This window comes from Mauremys mutica, chromosome 21 (assembly GCF_020497125.1).
Source record: "Mauremys mutica isolate MM-2020 ecotype Southern chromosome 21, ASM2049712v1, whole genome shotgun sequence".
In the NCBI taxonomy this organism is placed as follows: Eukaryota; Metazoa; Chordata; order Testudines; family Geoemydidae; genus Mauremys; species Mauremys mutica.
Window position 1 is genome coordinate 1181349 of NC_059092.1, and position 24267 is coordinate 1205615.

At 43.4% G+C, this 24267-nt stretch overlaps 1 protein-coding gene across 1 annotated transcript in view; it reads right to left on the bottom strand.

Annotated features, from left to right (window-relative positions):
- CAMTA1 (calmodulin binding transcription activator 1) overlaps positions 1-24267 on the bottom strand; it is a 769191-nt gene that overhangs the window by 591527 nt on the left and 153397 nt on the right. The window contains exon 2 of the mRNA XM_044996562.1: positions 17890-17957. The gene's annotated coding sequence lies outside the window, so the exon portion shown is untranslated. The remainder of the gene's footprint in view (positions 1-17889; positions 17958-24267) is intronic.

Genomic DNA, 24267 nt, shown 5'->3' on the forward strand with positions numbered 1-24267 from the left:
CACATTTCTGACAACACAGGTCTTATAATGGAATCTATGCTTCCTGATCACTCTTGGCTAATCATAGGAGAATGGAAACTAACTCAGATGCTTGGCTCCAATCATCAGCATTCAAATTTCAGAGCCAGATTTCTTGGAGTAAAAACACTGCAAATAAATAACCTCAATAAAAGGGTTTTGGGTTTTTTTTAATCATCCATGATTTGCAGGTCATTAGGATGCAACAAGCAGCCGCAGCCACTCTCACTGTATGTTACATTTCTGATGCACACAATATATTGGTAAAGTGAGAGAATATCATTAAAGGTTAATTATGAGCAACTTAAAGGTTATTTTTGCATATCTCACCTCCTGGACAAAAGCTGCTTCTTCATTACCATACTAGAATATAAATTAAACTGTAAAGCATTTAAAATGCCACAAAGTCTTTAATTTTATTAGCATGTTAAATACCACGAACAAATACGAGTTTTCTTGGTCCTTCCGCAATTTTCAGACTTTCCCTGGAGAACAGCTTTTCTCTGTAAACTCGATGATTCTGATACTCGGAAAAAGAAACCCTCTCCTCGGTTTGTCATATGCTCCCATGTCTCTATTATATGTTTTAATCCAAGAGCATTAACTCTTTTTAGGCATTAAGAGATCTAGTTCTAGCAGTCATGTTTCACCACAACCATCATTCATAATATACGGCGAAGTCTCCTCACATTCATCTCTTCACTCTCACCAGGTCAGAAACAGCCAATGTCTTATTCAGCTGAGCTCTAATGAATCCCTGATAACTAGGGCCCTACTAAATTCACAGCCATGAAAAATGGGTCACGGATGGTGAAATCTGGTCTCCCACCATGAAATCTTGTCTTTTGTGCGCTTTTACCTTATACTATACAGATTTTGCAGGGGAGACCAGCCTTTCTCAAGTTGAGGGTCCTGACCCAAAAGGGAGTTGTAGGGGAGTCAAGATAATTTTAGGGGAGTCACACTATTGCCACTCTTACTTCTGCATTGATTTCAGAGCTGGGCACCCGGAGAGCGGCAGTTGTGGGCTGGGTACCCAGCTTTGAAGGCGGTGCTCTGCTCCAGTAAAAGCAGAGAAGTACCATGCCACTCTTACTTGTGCGCTGCTGCTGGTGGCAGCTCTGCCTTCAGAGCTGGGCTTCTGGCCAGCAGCTGCCGCTCTCCAGCTGCTCAGCTCTGAAGGCAGCGCCACCACCAGCAGCAGTAAGGGTAGCAGTACTGCAAACCTCCCCCCCCCATAACCTTGTGACCCCCCTCACAACTCTTTTTGGGGTCAGGACCCCTACAATTACAACATCATGAAATTTCAGATGTAAATAGCTGAAATAATGAAATTTACTATTTTAAAAATCCTATGACTGTGAAATTGACCAAAATGGACCATGAATTTGGTAAGACCCTACTGATAACACACATCATACACAGCAGCCTCTGAAATCTTGCCAAGTTCTTTCCCCCATATTATTTGATCTATGGAGAATCAGAACCAGTCCACATTCTGAATTTCAATTTTGTCCAAATGTAACACTATAATTTTTTCATTGACATCTATTGATGGAAGAGCTTACCAAGCCTCAGTGAAAGCAGACACCAGTTTACTGAATAATTAATTGCTACATGTTGTGAGATAATCTCTTTTTCTGATTATTCCACATTTTCTAGGGTTCTCTATTTCCAAAGGATGGATGGGGTTGAAATTGCAGAGCTGCTTGCTACAGATAATACTGACAGGCTGCCGTGCCCATCCACACCAGCATGGTGTCTGGGCTCCGACTTGCTGCCTATGTGCAGAGGCAGACAGGGACTAAGGACGTTGCTATTGGAGTGGGCTGCAAAGAAGCACAAGAACAGGAGCCTCCATGGCCTGGTATCCTGGAGGATTTCAAACAAGGAGGACAGCAGGTTGGACCAGTCAGCTGGTCCCTCTTCTAAATGTAATGACCCAGCCAAGCCCGTAAGTGTCTGCCTGGGTTTTTTGGGATACAACCCACCCCACTTGCTCCCACTGAAGAAGTCATCAGGTAGGGGAGACAACATGAGGCCCAACCCTTATGTTTTCTTCTGGGATAAAGTGTGTCTGTATCTGCAATAATAGGCAAACAGGAGATATAAGCTGAGGATGGGTGAAGTTAATATTCTGTTTCTGAACAGTAAAAGCACACTCATGAGCAGCTGTACCCATTAACTCGTATGAAAAGCAGAATGAACTGCCTTACACAGCACTTCAGACAAAGACTAAAATATCAGCATTTGCAACAATTAAATCCCATCCTTTTAGGATACATAGATATCTTCTTATCCTGCTAAGTTTGTTTTAGACAATACCTGCAATGATGCCATTCTTCTGAGTTACTAGTTAAATATTAAATAAAACACGCTCTCCGGTAGCACAAGCTCTCACCTGCTGTCTTGCTGAATAATTCATGGCAAACATATTTGAAGGAAATAGTTGAAGACAATGAACTGATCTGGGTCAGGCATCCTGACTGCTCTAGCAATTCTGCTATTAGGTCATTTTAAAACAAAAGAGATGAGCTGTTGAAAGGATTAATTATTGGCTTTTCAACTCTTCTGGACCACGGTGGCTAAAAATCATTACAAATCAATGGCTATTAAACCATCTCAGTACAGTTTATCCTCTTCAAGGGGAAAAAAAAAAGACCTGGAAATACAAAGAACAATATGAAAAAAGGGTCAAGATCTTAAAAGTATAAGATGAGCAGTGCCGTATAAGCAGGGATGGTGTCAAGCACTATCTCAAGTTCAAAAGAAATTGACTGCACACATTTCCTGAGCTAAACACAGAGATATGCAGTTTGTGTAGTTTCATAAAACAAAAACAAAAATTCTAGCAGCACCAGGGCCGGCTCCAGACCCCAGCGTGCCAAGCGCGTGCTTGGGGCAGCATGCTGCGGGGGGCGCTCTGCCTCTAGCCGGGAGGGCAGCAGGCGGCTCCGGTGGACCTCCCGCAGGCGTCCCTGCGGATGCTCCACCGGAGCTGCGGGACCAGCGGACCCTCCGCAGGCACGTCTGCAGGAGGTCCACCGGAGCCGCGGGACCGGCGACCGCCAGAGCGCCTCCCGCAGCGTGCCGCCGTGCTTGGGGCGGCGGGATTCCTAGAGCCGCCCCTGAGCAGCACAAGCAGAAAAGCAGATTTTACAGCCAATGTAGGTGGGTGGGGCAAGAACAGATTTGAGGAAAGGCTGACGACCCCGACCCCTTTAACACATGCTAGGGGTAGGAGAGAATACGGCTCTTTTTAGCCCTCGCTAATGTATCTAAGAGGCTTTAGTTAGTTTCCAACAATATTTTGATGAGCAATAACCAGAGCAGGACTTTGGATACAAAGCTACACATTTTAACCTCTTTCTTCTCACCCCTTCCTAGATCTCTCACCTCTATGCCACCATGTCCCCTTACAAAACCACACATGCTAAATTTCTTGCACAATGAACTATATTTTCTTGCTGCTTAGGAAAGTCACTAAGGGGAAAACCACCCATGTTGTAAAGGATACAAAAAGAAAGGACTCAGCACAATGCAGCAAATGAAGAGATTAAAAGCAGATTTTCTCAGCAACTGCTGGAGAGTGAGACAAACTCACAATCGGCATCTCTGCCCTGTGGAGAAGAGCCTCTCATTAAGAGTAAGAGGGACCCCTCTTCTGAATAATACATTAGGTTTCACTCTTCTCTTAGGATTTTTTTAGAGTGGTAACACTTGCATCATTCCTGGCCACTGCATATCTGTGAAGTTCTTAATAAATCAACTCAAATACCTGGCTATATGTTTGGGGATCAATGGGCAAAGTTTGGGACCACATTATACTGCACTTCAGTGTCAAACACAAAACAGCTGTGTGAATGCAAAAGCAAAGGTGGAACTTCAAACTGATTGGGAGTTTTCCCATCAGGAAATTCACTTCCTGCAAAATTTCAATTTTCTGTGGGAAAATTTCAGTTCTTCCTTGGAAAATCATTTGCAGTGCTGCAGCTCCCACACACACACTTCCCAGCATCCTGCTAAGCAGGCTGTTGGGGAGCGCAGGAAGCATATTTCGCTTAGAAAACACCGAAATGTCCCAGCTGGAAGCATGTTTTGATGTTTCCAAAATATTGCAGAAATTTAGATCCAGGTAAAATTTCAAGTTTGTTTTTTATCCCAATTTGGGATGGAACATTTTCCAAAAATCTCAGAAATGGTCACAGAACTGAAATGCCATTTTCCAGGCAGCTATGGGGGAAAATAGCAAGCATTCAAATGTCAGGAAATTCCAAAAGTTGTTTCCATGATAGTTGACTCGGGAGCCACCAATGCTGGCCAGTAAATTAGTGCAGAATGCCACTGGCTTTTTATTACGTGGTCCTATGTGCCATGAGTGCATTATACTAGTGCTTTGTGGCCTGTCCTGGCTGCCAACTGGTCTCCGGAATTTAAAGTGGTAATTTGGCTGCATATAGACCTGCCTAAAGGGTCTGAGACCTTCCTGCCTGAGAAGCCACCCCTCACCCTCTGCCATACTGCTCCAGCTGCAATCAGTGGAAGCAGCCAAGTTAAGAGCCCCCTAATTAATAAACTGAGAGGGCCAGTGGCAGTGTTTTGCATGAAGGACCCTGTGCACTGTAATTGTTATGTGATTAGCTCTGCTGTGCATTGAGCTTTCCACAATAAAAAAAGATTTAAAAAATAAACAATGTTTTTAAAGTATAAACCACACTTTTTTTTTATTTAAAAATAATCAACTCAGCTAATTGAGAAAATTTCAACAAATACCCAGTGCAGTAAAATACAAGCTCTTCAGCACAGACTGCACTAGAGAGCTGTGCTTGCAAGGTAATGACCTTAACACTGTAAATTAATTCTAAAGCACAATTGTTTTCAATCTTCATTTAAAACCAACCTTAGTTAATCTTGCTTTTAATGATATAGGAAATAGAAATTCCCATAATAAAATAAGTTATGAATATTTATTACCCTATTTTTACCTGAAAATTGAATAATTCATCAATTAACTTTACTATTAATTATTCAATACAAAATTAATATACTGCAAAATTCTAACATCTTTAGAACCCCATGGCACTTTCTGATAAAAACTAATAGCAGAAATATAATGTGATTATGTAATGTGTATGTATGGGGTAAGTGTAACACCGCTCACGCACACACACGCACACACAAGCCTATCTCTGGCTAAGGTTGCTTTCTTGCCTTCCCTCTAAATATAGGAACAGACTTGGGAGCCAGGGACTATGTACACTGGCTGAGCCACATTCCTCCCCTGGGGAATTTGGCTGCCTGTCTCCCAGGGCAGCCTACAGACATTTCAAAAATTCATAAGCTCACAACAAAATCATAACTAAGGAAGTTCCAAAACACAAAATGTTCATTAAGCTAGAATGAAGGTCAAGGGAAAAAATAGGACTTCAATGAAAACCAACCTTAAATACTCAGAAAATTGAGAGATTAAGTTAGACTGAATGAAATCCAAATATTTGAAATAGGGACTGTAGACGGGTCGGACTCACCCCTGCGGCGCCTCCTGTTGGTGACTCCGGGAATTAGCTCATTTTCCAGCACGGAGCGCCCTCTGCAGGCCAGTGATCCGCCTGTCCTCTGGCTCGAGTCCCTCCCTGGACCCCGGTGTCCTTTTACATGGGGTGCTACCCCCCCAGCAGTAACCCCTTTCACTTAGGGTCTCCCCTCCTTGGGGAACCCCCACCCTCTATCCCCACCTTGCCTCAGTGTATTGCTACTGCCAGTCACTGTCTAGCCCCACGCCCTGGGGCAGACTGCAGGATCAGCCACTCATCACTGGCAGGCAGGGTTTGGACCTGCTGCCTTGGCCTACCCCTGGGCTGCCCTCTGCAACCCCCAGTACCTTTTAGCCCAATGCTAGGCCGCAGCCTGGGGCTTTCCAGGCTAGAGCTCCCCAGCTCCTCAGCCTTTCCCCAGCCCTGCTCCACTCAGGTACCTGGTCTAGCTCCCTGTAGCCAGGTCCATCTTCCTCTGAATGCAGAGAGAGACTGCCTTGCTTCTGGCTTCCCTGGCCTTTTATAGGGGCCAGCTGTCGCTCAGTTTGGGGCGTGGCCTCACCTGCAGCCTCTTCCTCAATTAACCCAGCCTAAAAGCTGCTTTCTCGAGCCTTGGCCCCTTCCCAGGGCTGTTTTTAACCCCTTCACAGCCAGAGCAGAGGTCCACCCTGCTACAGGGACATTCAGTTAGAGGACTCATCCTTAGCTCTGTCCTCATAGCAATGCTCTGAGAAAAACCAGAAACCCTGAGACAGCCCTATCAACTAGTATCAAAGAGCTTCATCATCTTTAGTAACCAGTAAAGTGAGAGTCCGGCTCTCTTAGTCCTATAGCAGTTGTGCAGATTCCTGCCCTCTCTGAATATTTTTCTGTGGCTTCTACATGCTGTAATGTTATAAATTATTAGCCCTACAAATCACTTAATGAGGGCCATTGTTTCCCACTTTTCTTTGAGATTCCAACCATTATCCATGTGCCAGAGCTAGCACATCTGCAAAGAGAAATCAGAGCCCTTCCAGGAAAAGGGACGATGGCTAGGCAGCAACAGAGCACTTGAGATGTGTGGGCACAGAGCCAGTTCAAAAGCCAATGTTCTGCCATGCACACACAGGCTGGACAAGTACAGTTAGTGCCTTCTCCACCTTCGAGACAGGAGCAGCTACAGACTGCAGATTCCTTCAAGCCATTATGAAAACAAAGATGCCAAAGGAAAGCTGGGCCTTCTGAAAGTCCTAGGTCCAATAATAAACACCTTACAAAGAGCGTACGGAAGGAAGGAAGAGGAGGAGATGGGAGCCTTGCATTGCTACAGAGAGAGAATGAATGTTGTTTGGGAGGTTAGAGTTATGGTAGTTCCTTAAACTCTGGGATTTCCCTACTTTCACATGATAGGTTTATTTTAAAATTTAACCTTGTCTCTTAGGAAATTAAGTGTCTAGTGACTGTTTTCTTAACTACCATGTTCTTCCTCTTACTTTACTTACTTGCAGCAAAATTCTATGTCTGGGATAACATATAGGAACAGTGGGAGTCTTGCCTGGGAGAGGACTGCAAGGTTTTCCCATGAGAACACACTCAATACAGCAGCATCTGCTAATCACCATCTTTCACATGCTCAGGTTGCGCTCTCCCTGCCACTCTGTCACTAGGCTGTTCCCTGCCCCTCTGCTTGGAGGTTCTAGCTTCGCTGTGGGTTAGGAGCCCAGCTGGCCTCTGTTGCGCATCGCAATGCAAGGCTCCTTTCTCCAGCTCCCCAACACAGGACAGCTGCTATTTCACCATGGTGTTGTCACTCGTGGTGGGGAACAATCCATTCCGCATTGCTTTGTGCATATGTGCCTAGAGGCAGTTTTGTTGCAAAGGAAACTATGACATTGTCTTGCCCTGCTACCACTCAATCTTATCGTGGGCTAGTACCTTCCTCTTCAGCGTAGGCACAAGCCCATATTCTACATATGGAATTGAATTTCACAGCAAACCTGAAAGCTCCAGAGTCTGCAAAATAACTGGGGGAGGGGAGGAGAGAAAAGATGATTCTAAAGTGTTTTAAATCAGGAAAAGTGATTTCAAACCAGTCTCTGTAATGCACAATCCCTATGGCTTGCTTTGGCTACTGGAGTCACCAGAGAAACAAAGTCAAAACTAGGCCCTTCCGAGGCTTTGTCTACACTGACAATTGAATGACAAATTTTTTTTTAAGTCTCTGAACAACAAAACATACACCACACACTCCCGAAAGACAAAAGTTTTGCCAACAACACACGTCGGTGTGAACAGCGCTTTGTCGGCAGGAGTGCTTTCCTGCCAACAAAGCTAACCCCACTCGGTGGGGGTGGAAGTTTGTCAGCAGGAGAGCCAACAAACAGCAACTAGAGTGTGTGACTTTTAGCGGCACGGCTGTAGCGACACAGTCGTGTTGCTAAAAGCTGCGTAGTGTAGACATAGCCTGAGACTCCCATCTGAATAACGCAGGAAGAAGAGCTATTTATTTTCCACTTCCTGGCTGAGGATTTGATTAGGGCTTTGGCTTGATTTCTCTTGAAAACCGGATCCCATCAAATTAGCTCGCGGATCAACAGCAAGCCAATCCCTTAAAACCCCAATAAGCATTGCAAAGCCTAATCTCTCTGGCCCAGTCAACTCCTTAAGAGGTCGTCCCCCAACCAAAATGCAAAGCCACTTGTAACAGTACTGCCCCCACCACCACGCGACCTTGTCTAACCGCAACCCACACAGTGTGAAAGAGACACACACAGATCGGGGATTTTGTTCCTTTGGGAGATTGCAGACAGTGCTGTATCTCAGGGACAGTCCATCCAGCTGGCGTGGCAATTATTCACCTTAAAGACCATCTCTCACTCAGGCCCTGAGCCCCTTTTATTCCAGTTCCCTACTGTATCCCTCATTTTCAGGCCTCTTCCCATGCAGTTCCCGATGCCTGAATATCCTCACTGATCCTCAATGGCACATTTCCTCCATAACCTCCTTCATAAACCTCCCAAAAGCTCTCTCCTTCCTGCTTTCCCTCCAAAAATTACATTTTGCATAAGACTCCCTCTCCCTTCCCAACGTTCTATTTCCCTGCATTGGGTCTTTCATGTAAAGCAAAATTCATGGGGCCTATGCACCACTTAACCCCACAGAAACCCTGGAATTTCACCTTTAGATTATAAACTCTTATGGGCAGGGATCATGTCTCCATGTTCTCTGCACTATATAAAAGTGTGAAATAAAAATCCAGCCCTCAACTACTTCTGACCAGTCGGAAATTATAAATTGTTCATGTGCGCATGCATGCACGTGAAAAATGCACATTCTCCATTTCCAACAACACTTTACAAACCAGACCAGGCCTTATTTAATGTATTTATTTGTTATGAACTGAGTCTTGCAAACTTTTTGATTTATGAGGTCAGAATTTATCAATAGGAAACACTACACACTCTACTGTCCTTGTCTATTAAATGAAAAGCTATGCTTGTTTTCCTAACCCAGCAGAGGGAAATTAAAATACTAAAAATAAACCAGCAGGTAGCAGAAGTAAAACTAAATTACCACAAACAGATAGCGACACTGTATGTAAATTGCTATTGATTTGTATGAGTACATTGTAACTGAACATTTTTAGTTTCAGAAATATTAATCACTGCCAAGTCTCACTGCCTAGAAATGCCAGGCGCCACCTTCCCGGGCTGAGAATCTCCAACTGGGATTTCCCCCTTCCTTCTCCCCATTAGTGCAGAGTACAGCTCACCACAGCGCCAACTGTTTATTAGGAAATGCTTAAAAAACAAAACAAAAACACCCTCAGCTTGTATTTTTGTGAGTACCAGAGCCAAAGCACAATTGTTTTGCATTATCTCTGAGCCTGCCCTCCCCACCACGCTCCCAGTCACATCCCAATAGCAGAATGTCTTTCAAGTGGTAGTAATGAAAATAAGACTTGAAATGGCGAGATGCCACACAAAGAGGGCAAAGAGGGACAATTTTCCAACTTGCAGGGCCTTAAGGGAACACTCAGCTCCCAAATGGAACGTTCACATCGGTAATTCAGCAAGTAACTAGCTGTTGTAGGTGCCTACAATGTTAATTTAAGTGTCCATAGATGAGACATTCACATAGTCTAACGGTGCTTAGATTTAGAAATCAGGGCTTGTCTGTCTGGAATTGTGCCTCAGTCAAGCAGTTTGGTGTCTACTATTTCTTTGCAATCCAGCTGTGTGACTGTGCTCTCTCTGGGCTTGCTGACAAGGGGGTGAAGCAACATCTAGGAGCTAATGAGTGAACTCTCCACTCAGGAACAGGACTGTGAGGTGCTGAAAGAACTACACAAGAATGCAAATTCCACTACAGCCATTCCTTCAGGATTACCAGAGTCTCAGCAAGGGAAATCCTCAACATGACAGTCAGCAGAGCTAGCAAAAGGAAGTGCCTTTAATTCAGGAAGAACAGGCTGGTCATCCAAGACCCCTCCTTTCTAGCCTTCAGTCATTATGCTTCTGCATGCTAGGAATTTAAATATCTAGAGACACACACAAAGAGGCTTTTCAAAGAGGCAGATTGTTTCCAGAGGAAGGAGTGCCCCTCTTAATTCCCGATCAATGTCTTTGTTCATAGCAAACACACCAAGGTGCAATGATAATGCATGCGTGGTCAATGAGGAAGAAAAGTAGGTTTGTGTAGAATACTCGGGGGGTGGGGGGTGGAATATTCAAAGCACAGCTCCTTCTCATGTGAACTTGTGTATACCACTGCCAAGCTCAACGAGACTTGGCATTAGTGCTGAGTTTTAGCAGCCTGCTTGTTTAAATCATACATTCTCTCTCACGGGCTAGAGGGGCAGCGAGAAACCCAACTCCTGCAGAAGTGAAATGGGCAAGCGTACACTGTGTAACTGAAAAGCAGACTTTGCCAGATCTTTTAAACTAGCTCTGAAATTAATTTTCAGTTTTTGCTACAATGGCATATTCTCAGACCGCCAAAACAATCACTTGAAATTGGAATGTGGAGCCATTCAGGCAGGTTTGACACTTCGCCAATTATTGTAGGTTTTGTGTCATAACAAGAATTTGCAAGACATACTAACAAAATACTCTAACGTTGTACTATGACCATATTAACTGCACAGCAGGCCCCTAATGCAGCACAACAGAAAGATCACCCATAATTGTCAAAAGAGTGGCTGTATTCCCAGAGGCAGTTTTGCACCCAGAGTAGTTGGTGTAAGTTTTTCTTCAATTACTCTTACTTCCACCCTCTTCTCTGCACCAAATGTTTGAGGAATGTGTTTATTGAAGCGCTTCTGTACACAGGAACACTCGGGAAAATTAATCCAAATTCACTAAAGGTGAGAATTTAAAGTGGATTCATCAAATTGCATTAAAGCCCTGTGTGGACACACTCATTCAGAATTAAAGCAGCCTTAATTTGGTTAAACTAGGAAGACATTTGCAGGATCTCAGTATTAGTTGTGCTATAATGGCTGTAATTTCATTCTGTATCACCTGGTTTATCTCTGTAGCCCATTGTAACACCTGGGCCTGAATTTTCAGAAATACTCTAGGTTTCATTCATGGCCATGGCCATGCTGAGTTCTGGAGGTACCTAACAGCATATCTGAACACATGGATCAGCACAGGCTCTGTCATATTGTCTTTGAAAAATTAAGTACAAATGTTACCCGCAGTTCAAACAGGTCTACCTGAAATCATCCCCTCTGCAGTCCTCACCTGTCAGGCAGCTCTAGTCCGTCAGGAAACTCTAATTTGATAGAACTTGATTTTTCTAATTTATGTGACCACAATCCAATCGAACATGCACAGTGATCTGCTAACTAACACCTGTTGTTCAGGGTTTCGCTTAATTCACAAGAGGTAGGCGACTCAGAGCTAAATTTTCTTGAGGAATCTGTATTTTAGATTGTTGTGCTGAAAAGTTCAGGCACATTTTTCAAAGCCTGGCCACATCTAGGACTTAAAAGTCTGAGATAACGACAAATGGAGATACCTGTACTCTGAAAATCTTCTTGTAAGCTTAGGTCAGACTTCTTTTTCTGTTTAATCACTTCAATTGATTTTTGTATTATCAAAAAGATAAAATAAGTAATATCAAGCAAAGAAAAAGTGGTTAATACAAAGCTACAAAATGTAACAAGAAAGAGAGAAATAACCCTGCATCAAAGCACAGATGTAGATGGTAAAATCTATGTTTATCAGTTGCAAGAAGAGACACTATTTAATTCTCAATAATCAAATTGTAGTCCTCATAGAGAAACTGTGATCTAATGGACTGAACAGCTAACTCCAGCGCACGGAGCATGGGTCTGCAACTACTGCAATTCTAAGCTCCACTCTACCAGTGTCCCATTGGTTTGAGCCTGTGGTAAGTCATTTAACCTCTCTTTGCCTCAGTTTCCTCATGCTGGAAACAAGGGTAATACTAAGAGCTGGTTGGGAACTTTTGAACTACACTTTTTTCATGGAAATTAAAACTTTTCATGGAATCATCTCAGTTCTGGGTTGAGGAAAGTTTTGTTAGGATGAAAGTTTTGGTCAAAATCACAGAGAGCCACACACCGTCTGAGAACAGTCAACAGCCTAGTGGTCAGGCAGATGCACATTCGAGTCACTGGTCTAAAATCAGACAGAGCAAAGACTTGAACTTCGATCTCCCACATCCCACATGAGCACCCTGACCACAAGGCTATAAAGTCAGTCGTTTACACACACACTCTTCCCCGTTCCTTCCCCCTACCCCCAATTGGAGCTGTTCGGATTTGTCTAAATATTCATTGGGCCATGGGGAAGAGAGAGATTGACTCTTATAATCTGGTCGTAGGGGCACTTACCTGGGCTGTAGGAGACCCAAGTTCAAGTTCTTGCTCCAAATCAGGAGGAGCTACCGGTTTCATTGGGAAGGTTTCGCAGGTGAGGCATGAGATCCCTGGTCAACAGCCGAGACTCACCCCAGACCAGCCAATAGCCCAGGAGCTAGGGCACTCGCCAGGGACGTGAGAGATCTGAAGCCGGTGATGTTATGAGGGTTAAAGTTTTTAACGTGCTTTGAAAATGAAAAGCACTAGAAAAATCAGTAGTTATAGAATGTATTGAGGGAGAAACCAAGATTGTTTGTGTCTGGAAAATCCATTGTGCCACTGAAAACCAGGGTGCCTTTAACAATGAAAACAATTTTATTCCATTTCCTATGGGAATGTTTAGTAATTTTCCATGATTTGCATTTAAATCTAGAAGCATCAAAGATTTTATTAGTGCTACATTACAGTCGAACTTTATTAATTCTCACTAATGACTAGAAGACCCATTGTGGATTAGTTGGCAAATTAACAAGTAAGCAAGCAAATATGATTACAAGACAACATCAAGGTTACTACATCACCAAATGTACTTCGTTAATTTATGTTTATACATTGTTTATAACTAATTAATTAAAACTAATCTCCAGTATGTTTATTAGCATATTTTGCAAAAATAACAAAGTCTTCGTTCTACAAAACCAAATAACTACAGTGCTGTCCGACATTTAATTTTTATTGAGCACTAGAAAGTCACTTTACCAGGAGATTTGTGAAATTCATAGATTCATACATTCAAAAAAAGAAATCAGGTGTCTCTATGACTCTTTGGAAGATTTCTCATTGCTTCTTCAGTCATTATGATTCTGTTAATATAGATATGCATAAGGCACTTTCTTGCCCATAGATTACAGAGATAGTATACAAACATTAGGACATCCATGCGCACCATTTCTTTGTAAACATGGGAAGGGAACTCAGTTGTTTTAACTTATTAATACCCTTATTATAGATTAATTCAGTGAATTATTAATTGGAAAATATTAAGCCATGTTGAAATTCCAGGCATGTAGATACGGCCTGAAACCCAGAGCCACTCCCTCTTCTGCCAGCCTGTATATTAGTGCAGTAGAATTATTTCTTTCCAGGCCAACCCTCATTCAACACATTTCAGCCAGAGCAAATGCCCCAGCCGTGAAAGAAGCGTTAGGTTTCCGTTATAAACATGCCCTTCATTCTAGTGTCAGACAGCAGAGCTGTGCTCCCCTGTGAAAAGGACAAACTGGCACGGCACCTTCCTAAATCATTCACATGCATATTTCAAATTACCTCTGCACATTCCCTTGTGAACATACAACATCAGCTGGAGCCAACTCTGCAAAGGGTCTCATCTCTGCCATTCACAACATCCCATTACCGACCTTTCAGGATGAATATTAGTTTGCAATTAGCTTGTCATGTGACATTATTGTATTGTAATGAAATATTGTCATGAATATTCAACACACAAGGTCTTAACCCTATGATCTTGAACTCCAGCCTTCAGATACACCACTGAACATGACACATCACGGCCAAGGACCTGCAGAGGACACCAAGTTACTCTCTTCTTGATGCACACACGCCCCAGCCTGCAGTTTGGAACCTGCACTCCACACTTCTTGGAGGGAAAATATCCAACAGAGAACTTTTTGTGGACTGAAAACTACTTTGGCAGAAGATCCACTCCCAGCCCCTTTCCCTATACATTTATTACCACCCACTGTTGCTTCCCACTAAAGAAACGTTATAGCACCCCATTACTGAATCAAACAGCCGGCTCCCAAGCCCCTCTTTACAATTATGATGCAATAAGGACTAATTGTATTGTTAGACCGTCAGAAAGCAGCACCAACAAGGGTCAGTCCCTTCCTGAAACTCACATACCCAACATCTCTATAAGCACCAACTACAGCGATTCATTTCATAGCGATTCCTCAGCTCACACTATGTATCATTTTATTAAGAAACTCTATAAGTGTCAGTGGTGCAATTCATTTTTATTAATTTTCTAAGATGAAATTAGCAGCACCTGCAGCAGCAAACGAAGAATGGGGAATGTTCCGGTTCAGTGCTGGATCAATGTCATTAATTCTTTAATACCAAGAGGCCTGTTTGTATGAACTCAGCATTTAACTGCACCAATTAATTTCAATATTAAAAAAATTTCAAAATGAACTCAACAACTAATTTAAGAAGGTCCTTGAACAGCCGTTGCAACTTTCCTCCTCATGGGACATTATGCTTTCAAGTATAAATACACAGGAGCAGGATATTGTAATATTAATAGGAAAATTGCTATTTTCATGCATTGCCTTTAGCAAACTAAACAAACCCTTAAAGTCTTAAAACATTTCTACAAACACATGCATATTTCTGATGTATTTAATGGTGCTGTATATATCCCCTGACTCTGTTTAATATGCTTTCTGACCACTCAACAGGCTGAGTTGGCAAAGCTCAAAGAGACGTCTTTTTGCATTAATTCTATAACTCAAGATCCCAGGTCAGAAAGCAGCCTTTCCAAATGCAATCGTTTTACCTATTGTTCTGAAGCCAATGGGTGGAATGAGAATCTGTTTACACAGCCCCAAGAAAAAGGTGGCAGCACCCAGAGACTGCAGATGAGATGCCTGTCACTAGTGATAAAATATAGACCCCCACCTAGGCTGGAAAGGTGTGTGACACACTCTGCACCCCAGGGGCGCACCCTGCAACCCCCATATTCATCATTCATAATTGTGATATTGCAAATAAAGCAGGCCATGTAAGGTACCATGGGAAAGGTTAGGATCTGCTGAAACCCATTGTTCCATCTAAATATGTACAACATTAATACATAGGAAGTTATGAGAATTGTGTTGTTTGGTTGTCACTAAAATATGCCGTGGGTTTGGAAAGTGCCCAGGTACTAGCTCCCCCAAAGACAATAACAAGGAAAGTAACCAACAGCCATTGTCCAGCAAGGGAGCTACAATGCAATGACTCACCTGCACAAGGCCACACCAGGGGAATTGTTCAATCTGGCCTGGAGACTCAACAATACCGGCCAGACATGCCTGGACTTGTGTCCTCCAAGCACATGGACTGAGGGTATAAAACAGAATACAATGGCGGCATGCTTGGCCTTTTCTCCTGCCCCCATCTATGCTGCAAGCAACAAGGACATTCAGAAGACTGAAGACCCCAACAGAGGAGACTGGCCCAGGTTTCAAAGGTGAAACCTGTGTCCTATGAACTGCAATATCCAGTGGGGTGAGGAAAACTGCTCAATCTAGATATTGCCCAGTCTAATAGGGTTGAGAGTTCAGACTGTGTGCTTATATTTTGGTAACCACTCTACTTTTTGCCCATCACTTATAATCTATCTTTTGTAATCAGTAAATTTGTTTTACTGTTTATCTTTACTAGTGTGTTTGCATGAATTGCTTGGTAAATTTGCTCAGGTTTAGGCTGGTGTATATCCATGTTCCATTGTGGAAGTGGTGAACCAATTAACAAAATTGCATTGCTCAAGAAAGGGTTTTGAGCAGTGCAAGATGGTATATTCCTGAGGTACAAGGCTGGGAGCTGGGGGGATTTGGCTGGTGCCTTTCTCTGTGTGATTCATGAGTGGCTCTGGGAACATTCATGCCATCGAGCTGGGGGTGGGGCTCCACATGCAGTTGTGCTGAGTGGTAACAGCACCTGGAGGGGTTTGCTGCTTGTCACTAGCAAAGCATTGTGAGAGACAGCCCAGGCAGGAGAGTTAAGAGCACATAGGTCCCACAGTCCCAGGCTGCACCCCAGGGATCCTATCACCGTGTGCACCTAAAGTTCCTTGAAAGCAAGAACCTGAACTATCAGCCGTTGTAGTAAACATTTGAGTCTAGTGGAACTGGGTGCATCACCTGTAAAAGCAATAGCACATGAAATCTCTCACCTCTCAGTCCTAATGCACACCACGTTTTGATAACGATTAATGAAGAACTTGTTTAATAATGTAAGAGGATGTTAAGGCAGCTTGAATGCTAGAGAAGTCGGGGGTGGAGAGTGTCCTAAGTTTAACAGAAGTTGTTTTCTAACTTCCCAAAGAAAGCCACCCTTCTCTTTTCTTTAACTGCTCTACCATCCTCCTTTGTCTAAATCCTCCCCTCAGCTGTGAGCTATTAAACATTCAGCAAGTTAATTTGTACTATTTGTTACGGTCAATAACCATTCTTGTATCTTACTATAATTTCTGCCCCTACTAATTACAAAGGAATATGATGCCAAACCAAGCAACAAACTATCAAAGATTCATCTTGTGCTGTGTCTGCTGTAGCTCTCTCTGCATTTGCATTTCTTGGGGCCATCCCCAGTGGGAGATGGAAAAGGCACTCGCTGGCTGTACCCTCTTGTCTGCATGAAGCATCGTCGGGCTGCTCTCCAGGCAGTTGTGAGCACATTGAACTGCAGAGGCCAGAAGCAGGAAAGCCTCACTTCCAGCTGCTCTGGCCTCCTCCCAGGAAAAGCACTACAGCTTCTTGTATTATTTTGGGGCAGGTCTTACCTGGTTTACAACATTGAATAGTTCATTATTCCTCCAAAAATGTGTTCTCACACCAGTGACCCAACAGCCTAGTTGTGAACAGGTGTGAAAATGCACTGGGTTTCTCCCAACTATACAGCAAGAAAAACAGAACTTCAGCATGTCCTGCTGAGCTAACCCTCTTCTGACTAATAAACCCTTGCTCCATTCATTGTTAATGAGAAAGATGCTGTAATTTAGAAAAAGCAAAAATGTGGTTTTAGATAACACCCCAGAACTTTATACACTCTCCGTAAGCACAAGTTCCTTTTCTTGTTTTCAGTCGCAAGTAGTGCAACTTCATGTCTCAACATAATAAAATGATCATCAGGATTCCACAACAGGAAAACATCTGCAGTCTTTAATTTATTGTATCAGTTCCCAGCGGGTTGCAGAAGTTAAACATTTATGGCAGTTAGAAGAATACATGACATTTACTGCTTAATAAACTGCAAACATGCCTGTTAATTTGGCTTATTGGGATCTCCTTGCCACCAGACACTTAACCCCAACAAGAAACATGCCAAAATACAAACAAACTTAGAGTCTGCATTTTAAACAGGGAAAGTGCAAAGGATTTTTTTTTTAAGTTTCTGGCTAACAGATTAGTGACAGTAGGGAGCATTGTCAAGATAAATAGCCTACAACCTTCACTCAACAAAGCCTTTTAAATGCATTCATCTGAAAGGATACAATTAAATGTTAAATCATCAGGTTAAAACTTTTACCTGTCAAGATTGCAGGTGGTCTGTTTTTAATCAATCTGATTTCATTCAATAAAACACTCATTATGTCAATTAATGAGACTTCAGTGTCACAAGCTATCAAGCATGACTTGGAGTTTTCACTTTGTGCCCAATGAATTGATTAGCAAGTCAAGTCATCAGTGAAAATAAATCAATGTACATTTTCACAAGCTGCAATATTAGCAATGTTACCTTGTTTTAGGGGAAGTCGTTAGCCATTCTTCATGCTTTTCAAATGTTATTAAATAAGCTGCAATTTCCTGAAAAAGAAAAATGTGCAAAAAAGAATTAACTTGCATAGTAGTTTTGGAGACTTGAAAGTTTCACAGAACAGAACTTCTCTAAATCTGCTCCACCCTCAAGTAGGATACTGTCGATCCTGCCTTTGCTGCTAGATCCTTGACTTTAAATCCAGTTTGAAACATCTTCTGTGTACCACTTGGCATGCTATAACAAAAGCCTTTGGCTGGAAAGGGCAATCTATAGTGAGGACCAAAATATTTCAGCCCTGAAACAGAAAACATGAGAAATGGCTTCCTACCCCAAATACCATTCATTTAAAAACAGAAGCAGGCAACAGGTCTTCACTTAGTCACAGTAACAACATTCTGTGTTAGGAAGGCCTCTGCCAGAGACAGAGCCATCCTTTAAGTCTTTCATTCAGGCAGGAGAAGTTGTATTTTGCCAGCTTGGATTCGAAGCCCCAAGCCCCCAAAGCCCAACTGTGTAAAGATTAAAAGGAAAAAGGAGAAATACATTAACCTTTCCCACCACACAGAAAGCTCAGATAACTTCATCTACTGTGCAGCTCCTCCAAGCTCTGAGCTAAGTCAGAAAGCTAAGGGCACGATGGTGAAAACGTGGGCACCCGAAGGTAAATTAAATATTTATACACACAACATCACTGCAGATAGAATTACGGATTTATTAATAATTTCCATGAAAAGCCAGTGGGTGACATCACCGTAAGTCATTGCTCCCACTTGCAGGCATGATACGGCCCATTACTTCCAGATGAGAACTGATTTGCTCAGAGGAAATTGGCAGAGTCTGTACGTTAAATTAAGATGGTGTTGGTATATGTGTTTCATAAACTTCAAATTACTACAAAACACCAAATCACCTTCCTTAAGCCTGAGAAAAAGCTGCTGAATAGGAATTATGCATCAGTTTTCAATTAGAAGACTCAAAGCACTGCGCCAGCGTTGGAGTTATGCACATGTGCATTTTATGGAGAGGAAGACACTAGACCGAGCTCACAGCATCTCCAAATAGCACTGGATTAGTCACCCCCCACATTCAAATGTGACCTACCAGTCCATTCCTCTCCTGTTTTGTCTGAACATAGGAACTGCCATATTGGATCAGACCAGGGGTCCACCAATGCAGGGGAAGGTGTAAGAAACCCCTTGCAATACCCTGCCCATAGAAGACGTTTCTTCATAACCTTGTCAGTTAGTAGATGGTTTATGTCTTGGAAATAGGTTTTATCTTAGTATGCCTGATACAATTGTGGATCATCTCATTGTCTTATAAGTATCTAATCCTTTTTAGAATCTTGCTCAGCTCTTGAATTCTACATCTTGTGACTGAGAGTTCAACAGGTTGATTATGCAATGTGTAAAACTAAATCTCCTTTTATTATTTTTAAATCTCTTGCTCACAAAATGTAGGCTATTCTTGCCATTGGTCAGGTGACTGAGCAGGGAAGATGTTACGTTGATTTAGGAAGGGAAGAAGTGTTTCTGGCCAGCCCTTTAGAGGGAGCAGGTTCACAGCCTCAGCTCAATAGAGGATGTTACAGACTACTGCAAGGAATGACACATTCCTTGAGAGAATATGCTGGGCAACACTTCATCCTTCATTATTTACAACTGTAGCGTACTGGCAGTAGCAAAACTAGAGTGAACATTAGAACTGCTGAGTGTGCAGACTCATTATGGGGACCTGCATGTGGCCAGACAACCCTCCAGAAAGAGCCTGTCATGCTCTAACCCAGTACAAAAGCCTCTCCCCAGCAAGTATTACTCCAGCAGAAGAGACTGCAGAAGTCCCGTTCATTTGGCTTTCACCCAGACCGAGCACGTCCCACCCTAAACACACCACACCAGGATGCACATTCCAGTGCCTGCCCCTCACTGCCACCCTCAGCAGATAGTATAACGCCTCATATATCAGTGTCATTAAATCATCCAGAGAGCAATCCAGCCACCGTGGAACAATTCCATCCTAAAGAGGCAAGCACTCTACTAGATTTGTACAAATCTCTCTAATCAGTGATTGCTCCTGAGCTAAAGTAGAAGATGGCCGATTTCCCACATATTGGCTGTAGCACTCTGCCTCTGGGCATATGTCAAAATTATGTCTGAATATCTAAGACTGTCTAGACTCCTACTAACCGACAAGGTGGGTGAGGTAATATCTTTTATTGGACCAACTTCCGTTGGTGAGAGAGACAGTCTTTCAAGCTACCCAGAGCTCTTCTTCAGGCCTGGGAAAAGTACTCAGGGTGTCACAGCAAAATACAAGGTGGAACAGATTGTTTAGCATAAGTAGTTAACACATTTCAAGAGACCATTCAAGGTCTGTTGGGAACCAGCACATCCCACATTACCATTGTAAAAATTTCCAAGAACTTGAGAGAGAAAAACACAAACTGCTCATGCAGAACCTCCTGTGTTGGAAAGCAGCTTTGCTTTGGCATTTCTTCCCCAGTGTCTCATGTCTATACCCTCTACCCCACACTATTTGCATTAGAACTGTGTTTAATAATTATAATTTGCATAGAATTGTGTGCAATGTTATTCCCAATGTGCAGAATAGAAACAGGACCACTGTTGGCTACACACATGATTTTACAGCAAGTCTCGCAGTATTTGATGTGTTTCATAAAGCCCCAGCTCCTGGAATCATGTGAATGAGAGAGAATCTTAGCATTCATTTAAAATAGAAGAAAAATATTCTAGCCCACATGCTTGGGTTTGAAAATACTGAAAGACACAAATACCTCACCAAAAGTGAGAAACTATGTCTGGCAGGGAGGGTGGGTGTGCACCACCCCGGTGAGGGAGGATCCAGCCTCTCTCAGCTGTGAGCTCCTGCCCAACCACCAGCAGGTGCGGAGACTACCAAACATGGAGCCCCGTCTGGGTTGGGAATGTAATGGGGGTTTATAGAGCAGCAATGACTCAGATTAGCAGAGGGCTAGTGAGGTGGGGAAGGGACATTTCAAACAGAAGAGGGAAAGGGGCATGGTGTTGGAATGGGGCTAACAGGGTTCGCTCTGATGAATATACTCTCCCTCGGCACAGCTTTATGGTCCAGGTATAACTCCTAAAGGTCACTCTTCCGATTGGGGTGGTGCAGAAGGGTTACATGACTCACCCCAGACAGAGACAGAATTCAGGAGATGCTTGCGTCCAGTCCTGGACTCAAGCCACGTCTCTCTCTCATAACCCTCATAATATATTTCTTATTCAGACAATTAAACCAGTTTCCCCAAACAGATTTGCAGTGCAGGATACTGCACATCCCAATGCATGAACAGCTTGAGGAATAAGTCTGAGTAGCTGCTGGGCTGAGGGTCAGGAGAACTGTGTTCTGCTCCCAGCTCCAAAACTGACTTGCTGTGTCACTTTGGGCAAGTCTTCTTTCTTCAGCTGTGAATTGGGAGTAACAATGCCACATGCCTGTTTCTGAAGAGCAATTTGAGATATGTGGACCAAAAGCACTATCTGTGCGAGGTATTGTTATATGGGATCCCAGTCAGAGCCGCTCATTCTACAGCAGCCACTGGTTGCTTAAAGTGGGTGCCCATTTCAGCTTGCTGAGATGGAAGCATGGGCATTGGCAACAGGGCAAGGAAGTCCAGCTGCCATTTTTAGCATGTCACTTGTGCTGTCAATAGTCAAAGAGCAAAACAGCAGCACCCAGACAATATCTATCCCTAATACTGGCATTGCAGGGCATACTCCCTTCAGAGTAAGCTGCAGGATTCTGATTGTTAGCACTGGCCTCCTTCCCAGGTAACAAACCCAGCTCAAACATACTTCATAGTGTCTGGGAAACCGATAGGGCTGGTGTGTAAAGTGAGCTAGAATGAACAAGGCAAAATAACATGAAGGCAAAGACACTTTATCTTGGCATCATTTAATCTCCACGGCTTGGATTCAAATCCCAACCAGCCACAAGAACATTTTTATTTTAGCTTTTTGTTATAAATTATGTCAATGCCTCCCTGCTTGCTGATTGATAGGCTGCGCTGCATGAGAGGCTGTTTAATTCAGCACAGAGCTGTATCCTGGGTATAACTACCGTACCAGTAAAGGCTCAAACCACTCAATTCAGGTCAGGCTGCAGAAAAAGCTGCAAATGTCTTTTCAGAGATATTCTAATGATCACTGCTGTTCCTGCCAGCCCAATACAGGATGTGCTACAAGTAGTTTAGAGGGATATTTTTTACTCCTGTTTCTTTAAATTATATTGGCAGCATTAGGAAAGGGACTGATGATTCACACAGAATGAAGACGTGACCAGCCCATGCAGGTTCATAAATCCCCACTCTGATTGGAGCTGAGTGAGGAGAAATCTAACCAAACCACAAGAGCCAAGGTCAGGCTATGTTACCTGCCATAAATCCAGCCGGCCACTAGGTGTCAAGCTGGCTCTACCACAAATACGCCCAGAAGAACATTTCCTTGTGGGTAAATAAGGGCGTCTTAAAGATAGTTGCTCTGAAGTAACAAAAACTCTCTCACGACTCCCTGCCTTTCCCAGCTAGGCCTGGAGGTGCCTGGTTGTTCCTGAGTCCCAAGTGACCGGTCTTCGCCTTCCATCTCTCTTCCTCAAGCTCCTGGGTCTTCTGTTCACTGCACTGGTGCAGCATCACCTGCTGCACAGCTATCAGCCCAGTCAGGTCGCTGATCACTCCTTTAGGGGTGGGACAACTGCAAATAGGAACTGGCCTGACCCTCTGCCCGAGTCACCAACCCCAACCTGGACGGAGAGCTTCACATGCCTATGGTTAGGGGCTGCCTAGACGTTCTCTGGCCTCACATCAGGGCGTAACTCTGCACAGCATTCAGAGATCGAGGACGCTACATGAAACATGCCGGAATCTGGCTGTGACCCAGCCACTCTACCACCACCACTGTGTCTGCCTCCCGCAGCCACATTCTCCATGCGGCAGGCAGAGCAGAATCCACAGCTCGTGAGGCCATTCTGGACCCCAAACACACTGTCGTCTTCAAAACCCGCACACTTTCTGGCTCAGCTTCCCACGGTCTCTTTTGTCTCACAAACACCTCATGGGGGCCACAGATTAAAAACACTTACAGAAGGCACGACTGGTACGCTGTTAAAAACAGCCTCTACAATGATCCTTTTGATTCCTATCGTCTGGAGCGGCTTTCAATGGAAAAAAGAGGGAGGCTTCCACTTACTAATTACAACAGTTCAATTTGACACAAGCAGCATCAAAAATTAGTATTTAAAAAGGGCCTTTGCATAGGAATAAACGTGACAGCAGAGACAATTTTTCATGGATATACACAGCGCAAGTATTACAGCTTTTCATGCGCTGGATGCAAGCACCAGGTTCTCTCAAATGGTGCCTCTAGGTCTCACCATGCCCAAAACGCTAACCTGCGCTAGCCCGATGAACATCTCAGCTGCACGACGACAGGATTGCACATAAAAATGTATGAAATAACCTCAACTATTTTACAGAACAGTGAGATGCAAGGCTCAACTGTGACACAAGTTAACTAAGTAAAAAGCTGGAAATCCCATTACGGATTTGTTTTAAAGGCGCACAAGCTGGGAAGGTCATAAGCACAAAACTCTCATGGAAAAGGAGAGGATTCACAGTACAGTATTTGCATAATTAGACTGTCCAAAAATACCACGCAAAAAGAAAATATTCCCCCTGGAACCCAGCTTTGGCAACATGAAGTGTTGGCAAGTGTGCGACCAGTAATGTTCTCTCATTAATGCCCCATATTCAGGGCAACATGCTGACCTACGCACCCAGCCAATCCAGCTGCTCCTATTTTTCTTGGCAAACTATTCAGCACTAGACAATGTGAAAATGAAATGCTGTTTAAGCAAAGTTTGACCCCAAATCCATTAGAGTCAGTGTAAGGCAGGGGTAGCCATATTCTCCAACTTCTCTTTAGGGCAAAGCCACTGCGAAAATCTGCTGTAGCCAACTCTGCCTCCAGTTCACAATTATACAGCTTCCAATGCTGTCTTGTGCCCAGTGCTTAATTTGTAATGACAGAAGTGCCGGGGCTGAAGCAATTTTACTTTCATAACTGATGCGGCAAGCCCAGAGGGGCCAGGGCTCCGAATCGCCAGGCCCAGAGAGGCCAGGGCTCAGCCCTGGCACAAACACAACACTGCTTGTGCCAACACAACCACTCTAGTATGCTCTTGTGCAGGTACTTTTCTGCCTCCCAGGGAAGTCGGAAGAATAAACTATTTATTATATTAAGTGCTTAGATGTGGAGGTGACGACCAGCATTGGGAAGCTTATACGTAAATGTGGAGCCTCATTACGTAAGTTTCACA